Source organism: Oryx dammah, unplaced genomic scaffold (genome assembly GCF_014754425.2).
Source record: "Oryx dammah isolate SB20612 unplaced genomic scaffold, SCBI_Odam_1.1 HiC_scaffold_11050, whole genome shotgun sequence".
Classification (NCBI taxonomy): domain Eukaryota; kingdom Metazoa; phylum Chordata; class Mammalia; order Artiodactyla; family Bovidae; genus Oryx; species Oryx dammah.
The window spans coordinates 3,134,377-3,154,388 of NW_024080444.1; the positions used below are offsets into that span (position 1 = coordinate 3,134,377).

At 41.8% G+C, this 20,012-nt stretch overlaps 1 protein-coding gene across 1 annotated transcript in view; it reads left to right on the forward strand.

Annotated features, from left to right (window-relative positions):
- The first annotated feature begins 11,096 nt into the window (after window positions 1–11,096).
- LOC120860250 (multiple PDZ domain protein-like) overlaps window positions 11,097–20,012 on the forward strand; it is a 175,350-nt gene continuing 166,434 nt past the window's right edge. Inside the window, exon 1 of the mRNA XM_040236049.1 lies at window positions 11,097–11,396. The gene's annotated coding sequence lies outside the window, so the exon portion shown is untranslated. The remainder of the gene's footprint in view (window positions 11,397–20,012) is intronic.

Sequence of the window (20,012 nt, forward strand, 5' to 3'; positions counted from 1 at the left end):
TTTTACTTTTAAAAGAGATGCAAATAACTTTAGACTCTATTAAAAGAAAAAATAAAGTACAAATTCCATTTGGATTTTCTAATATTCTTGATTTCCATAAGTTAAGGTATATATTTTAAAAATTCTATCAGGTGAGGAAATCTATGAGAATTTTGAGGAAAAAAATAGTAGTGGAGGGTACTAGTTACTAAAATACAATATAAAGCTATATCAGTTAAAACAAATTGATATTGATGCAAGAAATGAGACAAATGGAACATGATAAAGCAACATATACTGTAAGATGTGACCCTTAATATGAGATAGCAGGATCTGTATTAGTGTTAACTGGGATATTTTTGTTGTCTTGAAACTTTGATGAAATCCCAGTCTCCAGACCCTAGGGATATCTGATTCACATATTCTAAACAGAAGAACTAGACACATTCCCATGGCACTTACTAAGAAATCAACACAAATCCTGATATGCTTCGCTTATCATCTATTTTCAAAGCCATCAAGTAGGAATTCATAGGGGTTTTTCAGAGTGAGGCTTTCTTTGGAGAAAATTGTACCCTTGGTAGAAAATACTACACATTTCTCTTCTATTGCTCATACTGGGCAAAGTCATGCTTTTTCAAAATCTTCCACCAAAGTGAATGGAACTTCAAGAGAATTACTCACCAATTCTGATTTGTGTGAACAAAAATCAGTTCAGTTGCTCAGTCATATCTGACTCTTTGCCACCGCATGGACTGGAGTACGCCAGGCTTCCCTGTCCTTTGCTAACTCCCAGAGCTTGCTCAAACTCATGTACATGGAGTTGGTGATGCCATCCAACCATGCTATCCTCTGTTGTCCCCTTCTCCTCTTGCCTTCAATCTTTCCCAGCATCAAGGTCTTTTGCAAGGAGTTAGTTCTTTGCATCCGGTGGCCAAAGTATTGGAGCTTTAGCTTCAGCATCAGCCCTTTCAGTGAATATTCAGAACTGATTTCCTTTTGGATTGACTGGTTGGATCTCCTTGCAATCCAAGGGACTCTCAAGAGTCTTCTCCAACACCACAGTTCAAAAGCATCACTTCTTCAGCGCTTAACTTACTTTGTGGTCCAACTCTCACATCCAAAATAACTACTAGAGAAACCATAGCTTTGACTAGATGGACCTTTGTCAGCAAAGTAATGTCTCTGCTTTTTAATATGCTGTCTAGGCTTGTAATAGCTTCTCTTCCAAGGAGCAAGTGTCTTTTAATTTCATGATTGCAGTCACCATCTGCAGTGATATTGGAGCCCAAGAAAATAACGCCTGTGGAGGGGAGGCATTTCCTCACACAGACTGGATGTTTCTGAGCTGTGAAAATTTAGGTTTGATCTGCTGGTGCTATTAAAACAGAGTGTGGTGCGAAAATCTTTTAGGGAACTTAATCGAGGTTCTCCAGAGTATGAGAAGTGTATCATAGAGATGAGAGCCTGATTCTCCCCTAGAAAAGTTTGCATGTGACAGGCTGTCTTGAATTGCCTGAGATGGTAGGTCCAAAACCAATTTATAGATTTGAATGGATTGGGGGTTTGTCATAAAGAGAACTTGGAAAGCAATGCTTCTAGATTAGCCCTATTTTGAAAGGTTTTCTCCAAAGAACTTCCTGCCTGGATGAACAGACCCTCGGAGGAAGGGGCTGTAAAGGGTGTGCCAGGAAAGCAGGAGCTGACTGGGAGTCTTAGGAGGTCAGCAGGAATGTACATCACCTCTAAACTGGGCAGAGGTCCAGGCAGCCAGAGTGGAAGAGGTCTCCAGATCACTAAATCACCCCTTAAGAGATGGAGTTTGCCTTTGGCTACCTGCCATGGAAGAGAGTTTTCAACATCTGGCCAAGTAAAAAAAATACGTCTGTGCTCTTTTTTGTCTGATTCCCAGCTTCTCTTATCCTACTTGGAAGAGCCAGAAGTAGCAGTGAGTGAATGGGGAGGAAGTAATGAATAAAACCCAAACCGTCCAACTACACCTTGGAGCAAAGAGAAGATACTTTAAATTGAATGTAAGGTGAAATTTTTAAAAATTCATTTGGTTGGGAAATTTTAGTACTTGAAAATAAGGTCTATTTATTAATACCTCAAATTGGCCATAAAAGCCACCAGCCTCCATGACAGTTTTAAAATATGTCTTCAAATTCTTTGACATTCTTCCTATCAAGAGATAGAGTATCTGTCCCTTCTCCTTGTACCTGGTGAGTCTTTGTGACTGTCATTATGAATGAAACATGGCAGAAGTAGCTCTGGGTGACTTCTGAGCCTAAATCAGATAGGGAATGCCCCTGGCCTTCTGGCTTCTCTTAGACAATTACACTGTGAGCCTTCAGCTACAATGGAAGAAGTTTGGCCGTTCTGAGGTCATCTAGTAGACAGGTCACATGTAGAAATCATATTGAGACAGAGATAGCAAGACAGAGAGAGGTTCATTGAACACAGGGTTGCAACAGAAGAGGTGAGTGAAGTGAGTATGGCATTTGCCTTGGCCCAAAATTTAAGGGAGGGGTACCAAAAAAGCCTAATGATCAAAATAAATCATATTTTAATGCAATGTTAAAAAATAAATTTGAGGTAAATAATGAATAAAACATCAGCATTTTAAATAAGGGCAGGATCAGTATTCCTGATTATTCCTTTTTCCTCCAACTTCAGTATGGCTCACTCAGCATGGCTGGTACTCATCTGATTAACTACAAAGGACCCAAGGCAACTTTGTGGGGTGATGAAAATATCTGACATCTTGATTTGTTGGTGTCTATATAATTATCAAAATGGACTGAAATGTACACTTGAGATGTGTACATTTTATTGCTTGTGATTATACAACTCTCTATTTGTGTATAAGTATTTTGAATTGTGAATAGACATGTAATTTAATTCAGTCTAAGGAGTGTTGAAGGAATGTTGCAGGAGGTGTGAGGGACAGAGTTTAATTTGTTTTTAAAAGCAGGTGAGCACACTGGATGGTCTGTGAACAGCATTTTGTGTGTATGTGACATCTGGGACTGCCCTGTTTACCTAGCTGCCAGCCCGAATATGAAGCTGACACATGGAGATGGGTGGGGTCAAAAGAGTCAGAGCCAAAAGGGCCAGAGCCCTAACTGATCTATGCCTGATTACTGGGTTTCCTCTGGACATGAACCAGCATCCATTTTATTTAAAAGTCAGTTTATGTTGGATTTTCTATTACAAATTCAAAGGGACACACAATGAAAACAATATACAGAAACAGGAGGCAAGAGGAGCCAGTGGTGAGCAAGCTAAGTCATTAGTCAACAGAAGTAATACACCTACCGTTGTCAACAGAACCTACCACTTTCCAGGCACTGTGCTCGCACAGGTTGAAAGACAAGACACAAGACAGACAAGATCTCTGCTCTCATGGGGTTTAGAGTCTAGCTGGGGTTGGGAGACAGGAGGGAGGACAGCAAGCATTCTGGATAGTGATAAACATTTAAAAGGAAGTAATACAGGGTGGATCACAATAAACTGTGGAGAATTCTGAAAGAGATGGGAATACCAGACCACCTAACCTACCTCTCGAGAAATCTGTATGCAGGTCAGGAAGCAACAGTTAGAACTGGACAGGGAACAACAGACTGGTTCCAAATAGGTAAAGGAGTACGTCAAGGCTGTATATTGTCACCCTGCTTATTTAACTTATATGCAGAGTACATCATGAGAAACGCTGGACTGGAAGAAGCACAAGCTGGAATCAAGATTGCCGGGAGAAATATCAATAACCTCAGATATGCAGATGACACCACCCTTATGGCAGAAAGTGAAGAGGAGCTAAAAAGCCTCTTGATGAAAGTGAAAGAAGAGAGTGAAAAAGTTGGCTTAAAGCTCAACATTCAGAAAACAAAGATCATGGCATCCGGTCCCATCACTTCACGGGAAATAGATGGGGAAACAGTGGAAACAGTGTCAGACTTTATTTTGGGGGGCTCCAAAATCACTGCAGATGGTGACTGCAGCCACGAAATTAAAAGACGCTTAACCTTGGAAGAAAAGTTATGACCAACCTAGACAGTATATTCAAAAGCAGAGACATTACTTTGCCAACTAAGGTCCGTCTAGTCAAGGCTATGGTTTTTCCTGTGGTCATGTATGGATGTGAGAGTTGGACTGTGAAGAAGGCTGAGTGCCGAAGAACTGATGCTTTTGAACTGTGGTGTTGGAGAAGACTCTTGAGAGTCCTTTGGACTGCAAGGATATCCAACCAGTCCATTCTGAAGGAGATCAGCCCTGGGATTTCTTTGGAAGGAATGATGCTAAAGCTGAAACTCCAGTACTTTGGCCACCTCATGCGAAGAGTTGACTCATTGGAAAAGACTCTGATGCTGGGAGGGATTGGGGGCAGGAGGAGAAGGGGACGACAGAGGATGAGATGGCTGGATGGCATCACGGACTCGATGGACGTGAGTCTGAGTGATCTCTGGGAGTTGGTGATGAACAGGGAGGCCTGGTGTGCTGCGATTCATGGGGTCGCAAAGAGTTGGACGCCACTGAGCGACTGAACTGAACTGAACTGAATACAGGGTAATGTGGCATGAGACAGACTACTGTTTCTGTTGAAGCAGAAGAGAGGCCTTCTTCACAGAGGTGACATTTGACCTGTGACTTGAATGAGGAGGAGATGCGAGCTGTCTGAAGCTCTGAAGAGAAATCTTTTCAGGTAAAGATACAGCAGCACATTCCCAGAAGACAAGAAAGAGATGAAACAGTGGAAACTTCCTAAGAACTTTAATGTGCACTTGGAGGTCTGGTTAAACTGAAGACGCAAATTCAGAATTTTGGGGTGATGACTGAGATTCTGCATTTCTGACAAGCTCCCAAGCAATGCAAATATTTCTGGCTTATGGACCATATTTGGAGTAGCAAGGCCCTGCAGAGTTGCTCCTCAAAGTGTGGTCTACAGCTTGGTCCACACTGACATTTCAAGTTGCTTTGAATATCTTTATATTAATTTAACATTGATGCAACATCCATGCATGTAATCACTTTTTTAGTAATCCATTTTAAGCACAATGGGCAGAGATACACTGGGAGTTTAAAATGCAAAATCGGACTCTGCATAGACAGTTTGAGAGACACTACCCGAGAGCCTACAATGCTATAGCTGGAAAGAACTGAATTATCTTCTATAACTGCTAAGAAGCTGGAAACAAGGTACGATGGAGAATAGAAATGAAATGTCAGGTCCAAAATATGGGGATTAGGACACTCAACATTACCATTATCACCACACACATGCATAAAGACAGACGGACAGACAGATACATACACACACACACACACACTCACGCACACACAAAGCTTCCATACAGAACTGACAGCCAGGCATCTATCATCTATTTCTCAGATAAACACCCAGAAATGTCCTTTGTAAACATTTCAATGACTATAAGCCAAGACTTCCTCCTTCTGGAAATTAGGGTCTCCTACATGTTATTTCCTCAAAAGTGAAGCACATGGATCAAGAAGGCTTCCAAGGATAGAGACTAGAACTGTTTACTGCCTCTTTCTTAAATAGATCAGAACATTAAGGACCACCAGACTTTTAAGGAACCAATTTAAACAAATATTTTCAGAGGCAGATGGAAAGCAAGAGAAATAGGGAAAGGACTACAGTGACTCATAATTATGGTAGAAATGCAGAGACTCAAAGAAAACCTGGTCTGTAGAGCTACATCCTCTGAAACAAGCTTACAGTTTTCTCTGCACGTTTGTAGTATAATCAGAAATATATCACATTTCTTGGTGAGTTTCACCTATGGAAACTCTTGTCTTTCCCATATTCCTAGCTATTCTTTAACAACTCCCACTAGATGATGGAACCCAGTGTGTTCCTAGGGAGTTGAAAGTACTGTTTAGATCATTGTGAATGGCTTGATATGTATGTTTCATCAGTTTGAAAGCTTTTAGTTGCCGATAACAGAAGACACAATTCACACAAGTTTAAGAACTAAAGGATATTTTTTGTCTCACGTAAATGAAAATAGAAAAGAGGGCATGGACTTCAGGTAAAGTGTGATCTAGTTACCCAGTGGCACTCTCAAAAACACAATTTCTTTTCTCTATTCTTTTTGTCATCACAAAGGAAGTGTATTACCTAAAAGTTATGATATGACTTAAGCAAGTTCTCATTATGGTTATTGCTTATTTATTTTGACTTTTTTTTTGGACAACTGATTTATACTCTAATAGCATACATGATGCAGAGGAAATACTTTACAGGAGAGAGATTCCAAATGTCATTCTAGCTGGTATAAACTTGACTCAGGTTACTTGGATGTGTTCCACCCAAAAAACAAGCTCATCCTAAAGCTTTCTCCTAGCTTTTCCTCACTGCACCATAATTCTGTGGGTCCATGAGTAAATAGAGTCAAGGTCAGATGGTCATGACCTCCCAATGCCCTTTCTTTCTTCCTCTGATAAGACCCAGTCACACACACAGTATGCAGTGCCTCTATTCTATAAACAGTTTGTTATATGAAGAGAGACAGATTACTCTACATGTTCTCAAAAGAGATATAATTTTTACATTTTTCACATGCCTGGGATTCTCTCTCAGCCATTCTTTCCTCCTAATGGATTTCTTATAGACATATATTTATTATCCTAACATTTTTCTTTTTTCAATCTTGTCTGTTTTCAATTATCAAAAGAAGTTAAAAGACTGTTTAAAATAGCCAATTTTTTTTCTAACAATGAACAAACAGAAAAAAAAAAAGTATCCAAACTCCTTTCTTTTAGTTGAGAAACTGCTGCTGCTGCTAAATCATGTCAGTCGTGCCTGATTCTGTGCAATCCCATAGACGGCAGCCCAACAGACTCCTCTGTCCCTGGGATTCTCCAGGCAAGAATACTAGAGTGAGCTGCCATTTCCTTCTCCAACTAGAGGCCACTTAAAATCATAAAGTTATCCAGCCAACACTGAATATAAAAACCTTTCTGCAAACTATAATAAATAAAAATATGAATATTTGTTATATATTAGCTAATCCTTAGGCAGGAAGAGATGTAAACACATCATCTAGTTTGCATTTAAATGGAGCATTATTAGTTAATAAGAGACACAGCTGTTTAAAGATATGGAAATAAACCATTGGCCTACAATTAGAATTCCTCCAAAGTCATTTAGTACTGGGAAAAGGATCTGGTTCGTACACAGTACTGACCTGGGGGCCCTGTAGTAACATCTACCAAGTGAGGGAAGGACTGGACCGCTGTCAGGAAAGCAGAACAAAGACTCTTTTGCCTGGGAGGCAACTTTCTATCTTGATGGATCGTACGTGGAATTTCCAGGATTTCTTTCTGGCAGACACTAAGGGTTTTGAGTAGACAAATTGGACCTTTTGCCAGTATCCAAGTTTTATATACTTAATTGATATTTGTATCAATACTTGTTAAATTATTTTTAAAAAATCTAGCTAATACTGGGAGTCCACAGAATTTTTCCCTTACAAAGTTGGTCTGAACATTATTCAGATTTGATAGAAACAAATTAGTGTGCAGAATGCTTCCCTGGGAAAACAACTGGGATGCAGACAATGTGCCTAATGTGCTTTACATGAAATAGAAAGAATAGAAAGAATCATTAATCTATACATAGGGAGTGAGTTTAAACCCACCTCACGGAGGAGAGCAGCTCTACTTTATCTGCTTTATACTTGGGCTTTTTCTGTAAGATTTTATTTTAATTAAAAAAACATTTTTTAAACCAGTGCAATAAACCACACTGTCTTGTTACTACCAGAAAGCTTGTGTCTGGGTTAAAACAAGTGTAAGAGAAATAGCAGTAATAATACGAGTTTACTTCAAAAGGAGATGATCCTGAGTGGAATCATCCCAGTGCTGGATAGTTTTATGGAAGAAGCAATGGAAACAAAATGCTTTTTTGACCTCTGATGTATTACCATTTAAGGTGGGCATGTACAATTTTCTTTGCTAAATGAGACCAGAACAACAGTGTCTTTTAAACCAATCCATTATTTTAATCTCATGTATAGATTTGTGACAAACCAAAATATTAAGTGTGTACACTTGAAATGCCATTTTGCCTTTTAAGACTCTCAGAATACCTTTAGTAGCTAGTTATGGCATCATTTTCCTTCTGTACTTCTACAAACTAGTATTTCATGTACTTTCTTTACATCTGAGAATAACCAGATTTGGAAAAGGACAAATGGAAGGGCTTTGCTCTTCAAAGAGGAGGAATCATCTGGAATTTTTAAGCAATAAGAGAATTCTTTCCAAATGGGATGCTTGGAGATGACTCTACGACAAAAAAACAAAAGTTACATAGATAAATCATTCATTTTTGCATTCATGTATTTAGCCCATGTCAACTGAACACTAATTAGATATGAAATATTTTTCTGTGCTCTAAGGATAAAATGGTGATGCAGGCACTTCTCTCAAGTAGTTTATGGTCTAAGAGAGAACGGAAAGATTGCATATATAACCAAATGCATAAACTAAATGTATAGAGTAGGATGAATACTATGGAACAAGCGTATAGATGAGAATGTATCTCAATGGGTTTATCCTAATTATGGGAAATATGGAGTAAAGTCCATGGCAGTGCTATTCACCGAAACACTGAACTGTGAAAGATGGCCTGAGCAGAAATATCCTGGCTCCATTTTGAGTAATCTAGGTTTGAGACAGATATATACAGGAAAGTCAAATAAACACTCAGATAGATGAAGAAGTCTGGATTGACGATAACAGTTTAGGAAACCTTAACCAATAAATGATAAACTAGAGGTGAGAATGAACTGACTTAGAGATAGAGTTAAAAAGAAAACAGGGCCTATCATTGAGTCTTGAGGAATTCCATTTAAAGATTAAGGAGCGATTAGTTGGCAAAGAATATTGAAGAGTGGTCTGACAGAGGCAGAGCAGCTTTGCAGGTAATAAAGGTGATGATTCTGGGTCCTTCTTTTGTCTGGGAAAAGTCCTAGCAACAGGTTCACATGGTACCGTAGTTTTGAAAAATTTTCACAAGAAGGATATCTTTATCTTTTCTTAAAGCAGAGTCTCAAATTGTATAAGCTTCAGGACTCACACATCTGCCCCTAAGAGGAAGGCGTAAAACCAAGAGAAGGTGATTGCATGGAAAGACAAGGGGAGGGGAACAGTTCAGGGAGAGAATGTGCAACAGTTATGGATGCACCTGAGAAGACAGGAATAGGAGGCGAGAAACATATCCATTGGATTTACTGGATGGAAGATCACTGTGTCCCTAGTAAAGTCCCTTTAGTGTCCTGATGGACCAGGAAGCCAGATTTGGCTCGTAGGTTTCAACAAACTTAACTGTGAAGGAGAAGGGGAAAGTGTGGTAGCTGATGAGAAAGGAGCTGCTCAGGAAGGTTATTTTCTTTTTTCCTTTGTCCCTCCATCCTTTCCTTTCCTTTCTCCTTCCTTCCTTCCTTTCTCCCGCCTTCCTTCTCTCTCTGCTCTCTTTCTTCCTCCTCTTCTGTCTCTTCTTCAGAATGGTGAAGCCTGAGAGTGCTGATTGAAAGGTTACACAATGCAGAGGTGTGCGGAAGAGACAAGGGGGAAACCTTAAGCTGGGAGGAGTTTTCCATTTACTATATCTCAGCTTTTATTTTCAAAAGACTCAGAGGAAATGAATATCCATATACTATGAAGAAATCTAGTCAGTATTTTTATTTCACTGGTGGGAAAAACTAGGTGGATTCATAATGTTTATAAAAGCACAAGGGTGCTTGGGCTGAGGATACTCCATCCAGGGCACTGAGGTCACTTTACTCAATTCCTAGTCATTTGCAGGCAAATGTTTCATTTTGTAGCTTTCTGAAAATATCCATTTAAAAACTCAAACCAATTTCCCCCTGAAGTCTTGTCTATTTTATAACCTATTTCCCCTCAAATAGTTGGTGAATATTGTAGAAATATATACAAATTGCTTTTTAAAAACAAATCAAAAATTACAATTCTGCCAAGGAAAAATAGATCTTTAGTTCAGGATATTAAATACATTCTTTAAACATTTTAACTGGGCTTCTGCGTATCCTTTGATGTATGCCCTAATGTTACACTCATGTATTGAAAAGGGAGCAATTTTCTTTCCCAGACAAGATTCCTGGGACTCATGAATTGAGGATTTCAGAAAGATAATCTTAATCGGCACAAGATAGAAATAAATATGCTTTTTCTGGCACCTTGTAATTCTGAAGCCTTCTTACATTTTTTCCTTTGTGTCTTTTAGTTCGATTATTGTCAAAAAATGGACACTGATGCGCTAAAAGTTACTTTTTTACAAAGTGAGATTAGCGCCCAGGCATCCTCATTAAAGTGCTTCTCATTACTTTAACAAGCAGAGAGAGACAGATAGACTGTGAGAGTGTGAGGGAGGGAGAGAGTGTGTGTTAGTCGCTCAGTCGTGTCCACCTCTTCCATGGAATTCTCCAAGCAAGAATACTGGAGTGGGTGGCCCTTTCCGTTGGGATTAAAAAGAAAAAGAAAAAGAAAAAAAAAAAAGAGGTTCTCAGAAATAAGGCCTACCAGTTCCCAAAGGTTGCCAGATTCAGCAAATAAAATCAAGGCTGTTCAGTTAAATCCGAATTTCAGATAAACAGTTTTTTAGTGTATAGAAAGTGAAAGTGAAGTTGCTCAGTCGTGTCCGACTCTTTGCGACCCCCTGGACTGCAGCCTACTAGGTTCCTCCGTCCATGGGATTTTCCAGGAAAGACTACTGGAGTGGGTTGCCATTTCTTTCTCCAGGAGAACTTCCCGACCTAGGGACTGAACCCAGGTCTCTCGCATTGTAGGCAGATGCTTTACCATCTGAACCACCAGGGAAGTGTATAAGAATTTAGTGTAGAAGAATATCCCAAATACTGCATGGGGCAGACTTGTCCAAACGAAGGCTTCTTTTTTTTAAAATTTGACATTGGAATTAAAGGGGGCTTCTCCCCAACAACCTCGCGGAGCCCACTCCCCACAACCCAACCGAGCGCCCGCCGAGCTGGTTTAAACCCCGGGCCGGCCGGCTGGGCCGCGCCCCCTGATTGGCCGAGGCGCGCCCGCCGCCCCGCCGGCCGCAGGCGTCACGCAGCCCGGGCGGCCCGAGCCTCGCCGCCGCCAGCGCCGCCGCCTCCGCGGCAGCCCCGGTCGGCGCAAGTGCGGCGCGCAGGGGGAGGGGGCGACGGAGGCTGAAGCTGGCTTCGGGCCGCCGGTGCTCGGGCGGGATTAAGTTTCTCGGTCGCGCGGGAGCGTCTGTGCGCGTTCGCTCCGAAGCTCCTCGCCGGGCCGTTACTTCGGGACAGAAGAGAGCAAGCGTGGGCGAGGCGAGGCTCCCCGCGTCCCCACCCTCCGCCCCTTTAGCGTTCCCGCCGGGGGCGGCCGTCGCGAGCCGGGTAAGCGGCGCCGGGGCCCGGGCCGGGAGGCCGGAGCGCGCCCCCGCGGCCTGCGCGCGCCCCGGCTGGGAAGGTGCGCGGGTGCCGGGGGCTGGGCGCTCGGGGCGGGCGGCGGGAGGGGGAGCTTGCCCCACCCCGCGCTACCGAGAAGTCGCTGCTTCTTTGGCTCTGGAAAAGAATGGGAGTCTGGAAGTTTCCTTTGCGACTCGCCGGGTTCTCGAGCGGTCGTCCTGGTTCTTTCATCCACTTCCCTCCTCTTCTGCTCTTGTTGACTCTTAAGAGGCTGAAAAGTTTCATCTTTTCGTTCGCCTGGAAGGGCATAGTAAGGGTGGCAGGGAAGGGAGCCCCGGGCCTGGCACGGGTGCCTGTTGCTGTTGGCCGCCCCTCAGGCCGGACGCCCACTCGATCGCTCCGCGAGGGTCGGCAGGGGATGGGGATGCGCCCCTAGACTGGCGATCCTCGCCTCGGCTGCAGCGGGGCACCCAGAACGGGCGGCTCACTGGTACCCGCCCCCACTCCTCACCCCTCCCCCTAGCGCCCGTGCTCTTAACATCTCGTGTCCGCGTTGTTGGGAGCATTTTTCTCTCGCCTCCCCCCCTTCTGTCCCCCACCCCTAGCCGCGCCAGTGGGGCGCCTTTGTCTGCAATTTCGCAGCCTCGGGATGCCGGATGTTTCTAGGGAAGCGCTGCTCTGAATACGCTGTGCGTGTATGTGTGTGTGTTTGTTTCACCGGTGGTGATGGTGTAAATTCTTGCTTGCGTTCTTACAGTGGCACAAAGGCTGGGCTATTCTTTCCTGTAGATCGCGTGGAAATTCAAGCTGGGACTGCGGAGAGGAGGAGGGGCCGTGCGAAGGCCGGTGGTGGCCCCCGCTCCTCAGTGTCCGCGGGCGAGTCGAGGGCAGCGGGACGTCTCCCTCCATCTCCCCGGCTGTGGGTGCTGAGGTCGCTCTGCTAGGGCAGAACCTGGGTATGGGCGCTATGTGCCTTGGGCGAAATGGGAGCGGGTGGCAGCTAGTGTTTCAGAGATACCAGATGAGAGGACCTTACTTTCACCAGCCTAGAAGGAAACCTCTCCAAGTTCTTTTGATGTTGAGAGGGGAATAATCTGAAAAGTGGCCAAACTTGTCATCCAGCTTTGTTGGACAGCCATGGTGTAAACACCCCTTTTCTCTGGACATTTCTCATTTAGGTTACCTTTTAAGAATAAATAACATCTAGTGTGAAAAACTTACAAGGTGATGCAGTGGGATTTCAGGATTACATGTACATTTGGGTATAGGTGACTAAAGTGAACTTTATATAAGAATTGCATCATCTAAATTTGCTTAATACTTGCTTTAGCCCTTGGTAGAATTAGGCAGTTCAATTAAAAAACCCCCTAAAACTTGAAGTTCTTTGGCTAGAGTTCTAATGCGATGTAAAGCTCAAGATGAATGCACCTGCACCCTTGCCTGAGGGAGGGGCTGGAAGCTTTGGAGGGTGGTGGAGATAATTTTGTCTGGGATGCCCAGAGTTCCTGCTTGCTAATGGGCTAGTTTATAAATGGGCGACATTTATCTAGACTGGGCTGTACTGCACACTCGGCTCCTCACAGTTGACAGGAAAATCCTTAAAGGCAGAGATTTGTAAACTTAAGGGCCATGGGCCAAATCTTTCTGCCGCAGCCTGTTTTTTCCCCCTAAAGTTTAAGAGCTTTGGATGGTTTGTACACTTTAAAATGGTCGAAAAACTCAATCAAAAGAATAACACTTCATGACGTGAAAATTACATGAAAATCAAATTTCAGTGCCCATAAAGTTTAATTGGAGCACAGCCACACTCATTCCTTTTGTCTATGGTGCATTCTTACTGTTGGTATCTGGTTTCACAGAAGCAGTGACATAGTTGATTGGTTGCATAGTTGAGATAGAGATGGATAGCCTTCAGAGTCTGAAAAGTTTACTGTCTTACTCTACAGAAAAAGTTGCCGATCAAGATCAGGCTTCAGAAGTATTGCTTACATACTCCCTCTTGTGATGAGTGTATTGTTTAATTTCATTGCCTTTTAAGTCCTGTTTCTGGTATCCTAGGAAATGGGAGACTGTTCCCCAGTAGTTGGACAAGTTAATGTGTTGGATTTTCTCATTTCCATGTTTCACTCTCAAAAAGTTTTCTTAACCTTTTGGCATCTTTCTTTTTTAGAATCTAGCCTAAAGTGGGGTTTCTGATTAGCAGAAACTATATATTCAGTTATCTTAAGTTTAATATAGATAGCTATATCTCAAGGTGCTCTGCAGTGAGTTGTGGTGACTTCTAGTTACTCTGCTACCTGAGCAGTTTTGATAACTCTATCTTTATTTATGTAGAGAGACGCAGAGGTTAGGGGGTGTCATAAGTTCGTTTCCACAGGCAAGTTGTCACCTACGCAAAGGTAGTTTGGGGGGCTCCTTGACTGATCATCGCTCGGCTTGCCTACCTTATTTGTAAAACAAAAAATCAATGAAGTTTATCTCAATGTATTACTACTAGATTGCTCACATGTGATACCTTCCCTCCTATTTCCTTGGCTCTTTTCAGTATTTCTTTTCCCTTCACTTGTTTTTGGTTTCCTTTCTTCCTTTAACACACTGCTTCATTGTAGTGCCTGAGCCCAGTGGTGGTTGTTGCTGGGGAAGGGAGAGTTGGAAGTCAGGTTTTGTTGTGTTCCAAATTTCTGGCATGTAGGCAGTGCCCTGTTTGGTCCCTGCAGTCCTCTTTGCATGTAAGGTAACTTTTGAATGCATAAATGTGGTGTCAGAGTAGAGGCTGTCCCCAGAGTTGACTACATGTCTGCAAGGCTTGGTGCTCTGAGATATTTATGGAAGGCCTTGAAATGTAATTTCACATTGATTCAGGTCTTTAGCTGCTGTGGTGGAGGAGCTCTGCTTTCCACAGAAATGCACCCATTGTCTAGGTTTTAGATTAAGGGATCTGAAGCTGGAGAGTAGCAGTGAATTAATTGCCTAGAAGATACTGTCCTGTGTTAAGAGCAGATGATTTTCTCCAGGTTATATCTGAAGTCTGATATCATAGACTTGACTCAGGTTGAGTTGCTCCATTTTGTATATTTACAATATGCACAAAGCCCTCTGTGCTTTTCACAAAAGATCTTTGGGCAGAGATAACATATTGGATTGGAAATGTCCCTGTATGTTATTAGAGCAAGCTACAGGTCTATCAGCCAAAGATTCTGTAATTGAGTGAAGAAGTAAACACCTTCCCGTACAATTCAGGACTGCTTGATAGTGCATGTGAATGATGATATTTTCTAAACAGTCACATGTGCTCTTAAAACACATTTGGCCTAAAGTAGCAGTTCATTTGATATTGTTATTAATACATTGTTACATAACATTATCAACCCCATATTTATAACAAGAACAGAATTATTTTCTCTTGTAAATTAGTTTCCTGCATAGAAGAGCATCAGTATAAATACAATTGGAAATGACATGTAGTATGGTAAAGTTGATATACTGTGCTTAAATAATTATAGTGGATTCCACATGGGTGAGGGCTTCCCTAGTGGTTCAGACAGTAAAGAGAATGCCTGCAGTGCAGGAGACTGGGGTTCGATCCCTGGGTCGGGAAGATCCCCTGGAGAAGGAAATGGCAACCCACTGCAGATTCCTTGCCTGGAAAATTCCATGGATGAGGAGCCTGGTGGGCTATAGTCGATGGAGTCAGAAAGAGTGGGACACGACTGAGCGACTTCACTTTCATTTTCCACATGGGTGGATAAGAATAAGGAGATGAACTGTTTCTAGATAGAGAAAACTGATATCCTTGCTTTCCTGTGAGACACTTCCCAAGAAGGTCTAAGATAGTCATTCATTGAGTAGATAGTAATAGATTAGGAGATATGAGGAACTGAATTAGGCACTGGAGAGAGCACAAAATAAATACAGTGTTCCAGAAGATTACTGTCACATTCTGAAGTACTGGAGGTTAGAACTTCACCATATAAATTTGTGGGGAGGCACAATGATAGATTCTTACAGACACCATAAGGCTCTCTCACACTGTAAGTTGTAAATTCGTCAGACCTTGAAGAACTGGACTGTTTCGGAGTCAGGGAGGGAAGTCCTGTAGGAGGCTACCGTGGTGGTGTAACTAAGCATTACCGTGATAATTTGATATTTGGAAAGAAAGGAAAACTGTTATGTGAGGAAAAAGGTATTTTATCTTTGGTCTGAGGCCACTCATTTTGTCTCTTTTGATGTTCACTGGGAAATTGGCCTTTTCTTTTTGTAGACAGAGTTAGTTTTCTTTTTAAGTGTTTCATAAAAGCATCCATTTTCTTAAAATATTTCTTCTCTCACAAAATGAGTAAAACATTAAATTTGGCAAAGATGAACTATTAGCATTGTCAGCATCTCGTGATGGTTTTGGAGTGTGATTAAAACAGTATTATTTGTTATTTAGATTATATTGGCCTGACAATTGTGTGCATATCCTGTGCACATTTTGTGGGCAAATATTTGGCAAAGTCTTTTTTCCCCCCAGAAATTTAGTCTCCATTTGGAAAAAATATAATTTAGAAAGTAATTTATATCCTGTATCATAAAATAAAAACTTTTTTGAAGTTATGAAATTATATTTGCTAGAGAAATGTTAAAGCAGTTCTTCCAAATTTGGAGAACTGACTTTTTTTTAAAAAAAGGTGAAACAATACTTAAATTCCTGCTTTTTTAAATTCTTGACTGTGGTGGTTAAGTTTGTTTGGTCTAGGGAATTGTTATCTTTGTCTTCCTTTCAGTTTTATTTACATCTGCAAAATCAGCATTCATTATAAGTGAAAAGTAAAACACTTGTAAGAAAGGAAAAAACAGAAACATCAGTTACTAGACAACAAAAAACCAAAACAAAAACTTAAGGAAAAACCTGTTTCGTTTGTGCTGATTTAATGTTGACAGTAAGAATACGTTTGGGAATGCTTTTCATTTACTCTATTGCTTATGTTTTAAAACTAGTTACAGTAAAATACATAAGATAGTTTTTTCTTTTAGTAACTTATTTTGATGATTAAGAAAGCACATTGAAAAATATGGATGACATAGGCAGGTGCAAAGAAGCCGAAAACTTAGCTATAGTTCTCTCACCTAGGTGCTGCTGCTAAGTCACTTAAGTCGTGTCTGACTCTGTGTGACCCCGTAGATGGCAGCCCACCAGGCTCCCCCGTTCCTGGGATTCTCCAGGCAAGAACACTGGAGTGGGTTGCCATTTCCTTCTCCATTGCATGAAAGTGACAAGTGAAAGTGAAGTCGCTCAATCGTGTCCGACTCTTAGTGACCACATGGACTGCAGCCTACCAGGCTCCTCTGTCCATGGGATTTGCCAGACGAGTACTGGAGTAGGTCGCCAGTGCCTTCTCCCACCTAGGTACTATCCCTCTGTAAAGAAAACAAGTATTTTGTGAAATGAGGACCCCCAGCTTGTTTTGATATACAAATGAACAAGTACAACTGTTGATCAGTAGTTTTCACTAATTGTCATTCTTCTCAGTGAGGATAATTTGAGATTATTAAACATCCATGCCTTTGAATTGACTTTAATAGCATCCCTTAGAACTAGTGTCCTGAGCATCATGTGGTACACAGGACGCCAGCGGAGAAGGCATGTTTAAATCTTGATCTGGGCTTAAAAGTAAATGTTCTTATAGACCTATAGTTAATCTTGGATTAACTTTACAATATGTAATTAGGTGGGCCCTAGTATGCCTTGCTTCAGGGACCTAGCTGAAGAAAATGGTAATGGGAATCTGTTATCCACTGTGGCAACAGAACCATAAATACTAAAGATTATTCTGCACTTAAAAAGGTCCTCCTATACAAGGAATGGCTAGCTTCTCTTGTATGTTGCTAGTTCTGCCCTTCACCAACAGGTCCAGTTTGTCTAAGGCTTTACTGGATAATGTTGAAAAGGTTTAAGTCAAGTATCCCCCCATCCACCCCAGGCTTTCGAAGGGAATTTGTTTTAGTAAGTCAAACATGAAGTCTGCCTCTGGGCAACATTTATTTCCACTGTAGCACTGGAGGGCCTCATCTATAGGAGTCAGTGGACTTTTGACTGACATTGACCCCCTGCTTGGCTACTTCATTCATGATTTATCTGGGAGTGGTGAATGTAGTCATGCTGTTCTCTTTTAGAAAAAGTACAGTGCTAGAATACCTCTTTATACTGATTAAGAATATACATATATATGTGTGTGTATTTATCCCTCTTATCAATTCAGTTCAGTTGCTCAGTTATGTCCTTCTCTTTGCGACCCCATGGACTGCAGCACGCCAGGCTTCTGTCTATCACCAACTCCCAGAGCCTTCTCAAACTCCTGTCCATTGTGTCGGTGATAGCATCCAACCATCTCATCCTCTGTTGTCCCCTTCTCCTCCCGCCTTCAGTCATTCCCAGCATCAGGGTCTTTTACAGTGGTGGCCAGGAATTGGAGCTGCAGCTTCAGCATCAGTCCTTCCAATGAATATTCAGGACTGATTTCCTTTAGGATGGACTGGTTGGATGTCCTTGCAGTCCAAGGGACTCTCAAGAATCTTCTCCAACACCACAGTTCAAAAGCATCAATTCTTCAGCGCTCAGCTTTCTTTATAGTGCAACTCTCACATCCATACATGACTCATGGAAAAACCATAGCCTTGACTAGACAGACCTTTGTTGGCAGAGTAATGTCTCTGCTTTTTAATATGCAGTTTAGGTTTGTCATAGCAGAAATGGCAACCCACTTCAGTGTTCTTGCCTGGAGAATCCCAGGGACAGAGGAGCCTGGTGGGCTGCCATCTATGGGCTCACATAGAGTCGGACATGACTGAAGCAATTTAGCAGCAGCAGCTTTTCTTCCAAGGAGCTAGTGTCTTTTAATTTCATGGCTGTAGTCACCATCTGCAGTGGTATTGGAGCCCACAAAAATAATCTCTCTCACTGTTTCTATTGTTTCCCCAACTATTTGCCATGATGTGATGGGACCAGATGTCATGATCTTCGTTTTCTGAATGTTGAGCTGTAAGCCAACTTTTTCACTCTCCTCTTTCACTTTCATCAAGAGACTCATTAGTTCTTTGCTTTCTGCCATAAGAGTGGTGTCATCTGTGTATCTGAAGTTATTGATATTTCTCCTGGCAGTCTCGATTCCAGCTTGTGTTTCTTCCAGTCCAGCGTTTCTCATGATGTACTCTGCATATAAGTTAAATAAGCAGGGTGACAATACACAGCCTTGGCGTACTCCTTTCCTGATTTGGAATCAGTCTGTTGTTCCATGTCCAGTTCTAACTGTTGCTTCCTGACTTGCATACAGTTTCTCAGGTGGCAGGTCAGGTGGTCTGGCATTCCCATCTCTTTAAGAATTTTCCACAGTTCGTTGTGATCCACACAGTCAAAGGCTTTGGCATAGTCAATAAAGGAAAAGTAGATGTTTTTCTGGAACTCTCTTGCTTTTTCAAAACATGATCCAGTGGATGTTGGCAATTTGATCTCTGGTTCCTCTGCCTTTTCTAAAACCAGCTTGAACATCTGAAAGTTCATGGTTCATGTACTGTTGAAGCCTGGCTTGGAGAATTTTGAGCATTACTTCACTAGCATATGAGATGAGTGCAATTGTGCGGTAGTTTGAACATTCTTTGGCATTGCCTTTCTTTGGGATTGGAATGAAAACTGACCTTTTCCAGTCCTGTGGCCACTGCTGAGTTTGCCAGATTTGTGGGCATATTAAGTGCAGCACTTTCACAGCGTCATCTTTTAGGATGTGAAATAGCTCAACTGGAATTCCATCACCTCCACTAGCTTTGTTCATAGTGATGCTTCCTAAGGCCCAATTGACTTCGCATTCCAGGATGTGTGGCTCTGGGTGACTGATCACACTATCATGATCGTCTGGGCCATGAACATCTTTTTTGTATGGTTCTTCTGTGTATTCTTACCTACGCCCTCTCAATATCTTCTGCTTCTATTTTTTCTATACCATTTCTGTCCTTTATTGTGACCATCTTTGCATGAAATGTTCCCTTGGTATCTCTAATTTTCTTGAAGAGATCTCCAGTCTTTCCCTTTCTATTGTTTTCCTCTATTTCTTTGCACTGATCATTGAGGAAGGCTTTCTTATCTCTCCTTGCTATTCTTTGGAACTCTGCATTCAAATGGGTGTATCTTTCCTTTTCTCCTTTGCCTTTAGCTTTTCTTCTTTTCTCAGCTATTTGTCTATAGCCATAGCCATATATCTATCAACATCTTTGTCTGTCTAAACAGTCCCCCCTGGCCTGGATTTTTCTCCCTAGGCTGCTCTGTTAAATTCAATGAATAATCTGTTGGTTGCTAAACTCAGGATGTTTAGGCTCTCCCCTTTTCTCAAGGAGTGGGGAGAGCTTGTTTAAGTATTTTACTGAGGTATTAATATAATCGAAGTTCATATATGATAAACTTCATGTTTTGAAATTGTATAGTTTGTTGAGTTTTGGCCCCTGTGAAACCATCCTGGCAGTCAAGACTGAGCATGTCCATCCCTGGCAGATTTTTTCTCATGCCCCTTGGTAATCCTTTCCTGCCTCTCCTACTTCCCCATCTCCAAGTAACCACTGATCTGCTTTCTGTCA